This window comes from Vicia villosa, unplaced genomic scaffold (assembly GCF_029867415.1).
Source record: "Vicia villosa cultivar HV-30 ecotype Madison, WI unplaced genomic scaffold, Vvil1.0 ctg.002580F_1_1, whole genome shotgun sequence".
NCBI classification, from domain to species: domain Eukaryota; kingdom Viridiplantae; phylum Streptophyta; class Magnoliopsida; order Fabales; family Fabaceae; genus Vicia; species Vicia villosa.
This window is the reverse complement of record NW_026705975.1, coordinates 64,650-70,649: the sequence shown is the minus strand read 5'-3', so window position 1 is coordinate 70,649 and position 6,000 is coordinate 64,650.

Sequence of the window (6,000 nt, the reverse complement as noted above, 5' to 3'; positions counted from 1 at the left end):
TGAAGATCTATTAATTGGATATCATTTTTTTGGTTTATAATCCATCCATGAGACTTTGTAAGTTTAATTAATTGTAATTTCTATTATTTTTTATAATAAAATATTTTCTAATTAAATTTTTTTTTTTTTGAAGATTGCAAATATAGTAACAAAATATATAAGTAATGTTAATATATTGCACGGTTACACTAATTCAACTAACAACTAACGTTTAGGTCATAGACGCGTAACATTTAAAAATTCTTTAAATTATTATTTATTCGCTATGTTATATTAGCAATTGAGAGAATATGTTTTGATCACCCCCTTCGAATCTCAGCAAATGCATTTAAGTGCATTTTATTTTTTTTAATTTTGTATTTATGACATATTCCATCGGTTATGTTGGCAAAAAAAAAAACTCCCTTCAAATTTGAGTCACGTCATTTTAGCGCATTTTATTTTTTTATTTTTTATTTAATTCCTATTTTCTCAGTTTTACTTGTAACTGAGGAGGAAATGTGTGTTTGTTTATTTAACTAGCGTAGTTTTATCGTTCATTTATAAACTAACAATGGTGGAGACATTGCTAACTCATCAATCCACACGACACATCAGTGATCTGCACGAAACCCCCACCAAATAATTTATTAAAACGTATATACCCCAAAGATTTATATTTAAATGCAGAGAGTGTAGATTGCTCAAATGCAAATACCTATAATGGAAACATATTAATAATGAAAGCATTGCATAAAGTACAACTTAATTTCATGGGATGGATTGCAGAGCGGAGAAATATTTCAAGGTTTGTTCCTTAATGTATTTTTTCTTGTAATTTCTAAAATTATTTTCTTAAATGAATGTTGTTAAAAATGTTTAGTGTTAGTTAGGAAAGTAGTTACGTAACTTGCAATGTTAGTTGTTGTTAAGTTGTTGTTGATATTAAAACTCAACAACAACAACAATACATTTGTACTTTCCTAACAACATTAAGCCTTTTTTACAAGTATGTATTGAAGAAAATAACTTTAACAATTACAAGAGAAGATTACATTAAGGAACCAACATTGATTAAAATATTTCTCAGTTCTTTCAATCCATTTTGGATAATGGTTTGTGTATTGTTGATTTCACCTCAATGGAAATATCAAATGAGGGAAAAATTTGAGTGCTTTCACCTCGGATGAAATATCACTCGAGGGGAAATGAAAACTTTTCATTACACCCTTTGTTACCTCACCCACCAAACCGATGTAAAAGTCTTGTTTCAACCAAGGTAAAATCCATATTTCGTAGTAGTGTTTGAGTCTTTCAACATATTGCGACACATTTCTAAAGTTATGTAACATTATCGTCTTTTTCACTTTCCAAATACACAAATCCAACTGAATAAGTCATCACTGTATAAGTAACACAAACAATTTCAAGAAGAGGAAAATGTATTTGTTGGTCTTATATGTTGCACTAATTATCAGTACAATAGAAAGTGTGATAAACAACTTGATGGATTCAGGATGCATACAAAAATATATATTGAACAAACTTTCCATCCTCATACGCTATATACCTAAAAAAACATATTGATGCTCATCCAATATTTTCAACAACTGTTTATCTCAGTTCTTGGACTCCTAATCACTTTTTTGTTTATATGTCAGACATTATAAACTTGCTAAATATGTGAGACACTTTCGAGTATTTTTATGTTTCAAAGTTGCGAGTATGTTTTTGGACTTAACCATGTTCATTGTCATCTTGTATCAGTATTTTTGCAAAAGATCTATAAGAGGTCAGGTAAAAGGAGGACTACGTAACATATCGCCTACACTTATCTCCAAGTGTCCCATTTAATGGAACTAGCACCCATTTCTGGGTTGTGTTTCTCATTTCCTGGATTACACGTCCATGTTTGGGAATACATAAGTAACGTGTCCCGGGCCATAATAGTATGTGAGAGGCACTCAAAAGGGAGTTACACATTCTATGGAATATTAACTGCCTCATTCCTACGCTCTTAGAGGTAGTTTCTATTTATTGGGAACCTGAATCTTGGCCCAGAGGCTTCTTTAAACACTTACACCCTAAGGTTGAGAGGGGGAATCCTATCTCATTATGCAAATACCATAAACAGAGCTTCTCACCTCCCTGCGTGAGCTAGCTATGATCTTGTGTGAGATATTGGATCGAACTCTAGTATGGTTGAAATGTAACTTCTTGGTTCGACAGGATTAAGCATGAAGTCGAAGGTTGTTCACATGCTTGTGTCGAAGATGTTAGGGTTGTTAGCATGTTAAATTAGGTTTTAGTGTTTATACCCTAATTTGTTAAGTTAGCTTGTTTATTAAGTTGACTTGTGTAATGGGCCTTGTGGAAGAAGCCCATTAGTTAGTATGTTATGTTTTATTATAAATAGCATACTAGTCTATCATCATTGTACACATCAAATCCTAATTTAGGGTGTGAGAGGTTATTTGTTATTCTTGTAAACTTATAATCTTGTTTTCTAAGAGAAAGTAAAAGAATAGCAGTTATAACCAATTCTTGTGTTCTTCTTCTTCCTTGTTCTTTACTCTTCCCTTGCATTATACTTTGTTCTTGGCATCGAATTCACAACAAATTAGTGCGGTGAGCATGGAGAAGATGCCTTCAACAAAGTATGAGATTGAAAAGTTCACCGGAGTGAATGATTTCGGTCTGTGGCACTTGAAGATGAAAGCCCTACTGGTTCAGTAAGGTTGCTTGGAAGCGTTGAAGGGAGAGGCAGCCATGAATGCAGAATTGACGGCAGCGGAGAAGACAAATATGATAGAGAAAGCACACAGTGCAATTTTTTTGAGCCTTGGTGATAAGGTTCTCCGGCAGGTATCAAAGGAGACGACGACATCAGGGTTATGGGTGAAAGTTGAAAGTTTGTATATGACCAAATCGCTGGTAAAGCAACTCCACCTAAAGCAAGCTTTGTATTCATTCAAGATGATTGAAGACAGAGTGTTGGCTAAGCAGTTGAATATGTTCAACAAGCTGATTCTTGATCTTGAAAATATTGATGTGAAGATCGATGATGAAGATCAAGCGCTGTTACTATTATGCTCTTTGCCTCGATCACATGCTCACTTCAAAGAAACTCTCTTGTACGAAAGGGAGTCTTTGACCTTTGAAGAAGTTCAATCAGCCCTGTATTCTAAGGACTTGAACAAACGAAAATAGCGTAAACCTTCGACTGTTGGTGAAGGTTTGGCCGTTAAAGGAAAATTCTTGCGAAAGGATGGTAAATTCGACAAGAAGAAGAGCAAAAGCCATTCGAAGTCTTATAGTGGCGAAGCATATGGTATTCGATGTTATCATTGTAAGAAGGAGTCACACTAGAAAGGTGTGCCCTGAACGCCTGAAAGATCATGGAGATAAGGATAATGGCGTTCAAGATGATTTTGAATCATTTGATGTTATAGTGGTTTTAAGCAGTGACTCAAGAAGAGAGTGGATTATGGATTCAGGTTGCACTTGGCACATGACTCTAAACAAAGACTTGTTCGAGGAATTATGTGATCAAGATGGTGGATCAGTATTGCTGGGAAACAACAAGGCTTGCGAAATTGCAGGTGTTGGATCTGTGAGATTCAAGCTCCATGATGAGTCAATAAGGTTGTTGACAGAAGTCAGGTATGTTCCTGATTTGAAGAGAAATCTACTTTCTCTTGGTGAATTCGACAAGAAAGGATATGTTTTCCAAGGAGAGAAAAGTATCCTAAGAGTCATGAAGGGGTCGAAGGAAGTCTTGAGAGGACTGAAGAAACAAGGCTTGTATACCCTTGAGGCTGAAGTTGTAAGTGGTTCGACAAATGTTGCATCCACGAAACCGTTGTCAAAGACAGAAATCTGGCACATGAGATTGGGCCATGTCAGTGAAAGGGGTCTGATCGAATTAGGGAAACAAAATCTGTTTGGTGGAGACAAAGTCGAAAAGCTGAACTTTTGTGAACCTTGTGTACTTGGAAAATATTCCAGAGTGAAGTTCAACAAAGGCAAACAAAGAACACATGGATCCCTTGATTACATCCATGCTGATCTTTGGGGGCCTGCAAGGTGTCCATCACATTCAGGAGCAAGGTATTTTCTATCCATAGTTGATGATTATTCCAGGAAGTTATGGGTATTCATCCAGAAGACTAAGGATGAAACTTTTGAGAATTTCAAAAGTTGGAAGACTCTGGTTGAAAATCAGACTGGCAGAAAGGTCAAGAGGATGATAACCGACAATGGCCTTGAATTTCGCAATGAGGCATTCGACAGTTTTTATGCTGCCTCTGGTATTGCAAGACACATAACTACTGCAAGTTGACTAGTGCGGGGTTAAAGAAGGTGTTCTGGGCTGAGGTTGTTTCGACAGCAACTGTTGTACCCCAAAATTTGCCCTCATACATTTTCAAATGTCATTTTATTTAGAATAAGTGACGTAGCACAGTTGGTATGGATTTGAGGTTAAAAGGTACATGAGCGAGAGGTCCCGAGCTCGAATCTCACTTCTAACATTTCTTCTTTTTTATTTGCTTTCTAATTTTAATTCTAACTTTATTTCTATTATTCAAAAATCATAAAAATTGCTTTTTTTATTATTTTAATTTAATTTTCGCACTAATTAAATATGCATCTTTTAAAATAGTCAATTTTCACTTTTATGCATTTTTTAGTCAAAAAATCACCAAAAATCACAAAATATTCAAAAGATCCAAAAAAAGAAGTTTTTTTATCTTATTTGTTCTATTAAATGCTCTTTTCATATCTTAGGGAGCAAGTTAATCTCATTAAATTATTTTGATTTAATTTCTTGCTAGAATTAAAACAGATTAATTTTTTGGCCTTGATTTGATTCATAGATTTTAATTTTCCTTTTTTACTTAACCTATTTTTTGTGCATAAATAGTCACTCTTTTCACATATCTAAAGACAACAATTCTAACCCTTAGGGTCTGTTTGGTTCGAATGAGGGGGAGGGAAGGAGAGGGATTTTAATGGAGGGAAGGGAAAGGGAGGGGAGGGATTTTTTGTAATTATATATATGTTTGGTTCAAACGAGGGGAGGGGAGGGAAGGGATTTCGTTTAAAAATATGTTTGGTTCACGAGGGGAGGGGAGGGATTTTAATAATAATTTACAATTTTATCCTTGTAATTTTATATAAGTGATATGATATTCAATTGTAAAAATTTCATAAATATTTTCTTGGAAATAATATTTGTATAACTGAGTGATTAAAAAGTCATAACTTATAGCATAATTTAAAAAAAATGAGTGCATGTGATTCGTGTTATAACTCTCGACACAAAATAAATTATGTGTTGATAACAACTCCTGAATACATAAAATAAATTATAATAAAAAACAAAAAACTATAGTAGTTATAATTTTTATTAAATAAAAAAAATAAAAAATAATTTGAAGGTGAAGAATAATTATAATAAGTTGATGGAAGGCTTGGAAGGAATAGAGAAAAAATTACAAAAAGAAAAGTAGGAACATGAAAGAAAATAATATTTTTAAAATAATAAAATAAAATTGAGGATATTTTAGTAAATATATTAATTTAATTAATATTAAAACTCAGATCCCCTCCCCTCCCCTCCGAATCCCCCCGATTCGGGGGAACACAAAAAGTGTCATTTGGAGGGATTTTGCTCCCCTCCCCTCCCCTCATCTCCCCTCCTAAAAATTGAACCAAACACATTTCATTTTAAATATTTCCTCCCCTCCCCTCCCCTCCCCTCCCCTCGCTTTACCTCGAACCAAACACACCCTTACTCCCTCTCTCTCTCTCTCTCTCTCTCTCTCTCTCTCTCTCTCTCTCTCTCTCTCTCTCTCTCTCTCTCACAAACACAAAAAATATTTTCTCCGCCTTCTCTCTAAGATCAAACTTCACTTTCTCTCATGAATATTATAACAACTTCATAGCTTATTGAAGAACATCAAGAACACTTTCAAAAAACTCAAGAACTTATATCTTCCTCTGACCGTAGAACCGAGT